The sequence below is a fragment of the Rattus norvegicus genome, chromosome 14 (genome assembly GCF_036323735.1).
Source record: "Rattus norvegicus strain BN/NHsdMcwi chromosome 14, GRCr8, whole genome shotgun sequence".
Taxonomy (NCBI): Eukaryota; Metazoa; Chordata; class Mammalia; order Rodentia; family Muridae; genus Rattus; species Rattus norvegicus.
This window is the reverse complement of record NC_086032.1, coordinates 94,385,381-94,386,046: the sequence shown is the minus strand read 5'-3', so window position 1 is coordinate 94,386,046 and position 666 is coordinate 94,385,381.

Genomic DNA, 666 nt, shown 5'->3' with positions numbered 1-666 from the left:
AGCTGAAGGAGTTTTCAACCCCATAGGAACAACAATAATATCAACCAACCCGACCCCCCACCCCAGAACTCCTAGAGACTAAGTCTCCAACCAAAGAGGAACCCATGGTTTCAACCACATATGTGGCAGAGGATGGCCTTATTGGGCATCAATGAGAGAAGAGGCCCTTGGCCCTGTGAAGGCTCAATGCCTCCCTGTAGGGGAGTGTCACAGCAGGAGGTGGGAGGAAGTAGATGGGTAGGTGGGGAACACTCTCATAGAGGCAGAGATAGGGGGAAGGGATAGGGAGTTTTCAGAGGGGATCATGAAAGGGGATAACATTTGAAATGTAAGTAAAGAAAATATCCAACAAAAAATAATAAATCAGGAATCCCTTTTCCTGAACTATGACACATGTTTGTAGGGAAAAATGAGAAACATTCCTTCACAATGTAAGAGAAGTGGAAAATATTGTATTGTATTATTATTATTATTATTATTATTATTGTTGTTGTTGTTGTTATTATTATTTTTACCCACAAAATGGAATTCTTTGACTCTTTGTAGTCTACATTTTACATACTAAGATTAGCCTGAACACTAACCAACCATTATGTAATGGAGCATGTAGGATATATAGATCTAATATTTCTCTAACTGATGTATAGACTTCAAGAATGTAAAGTA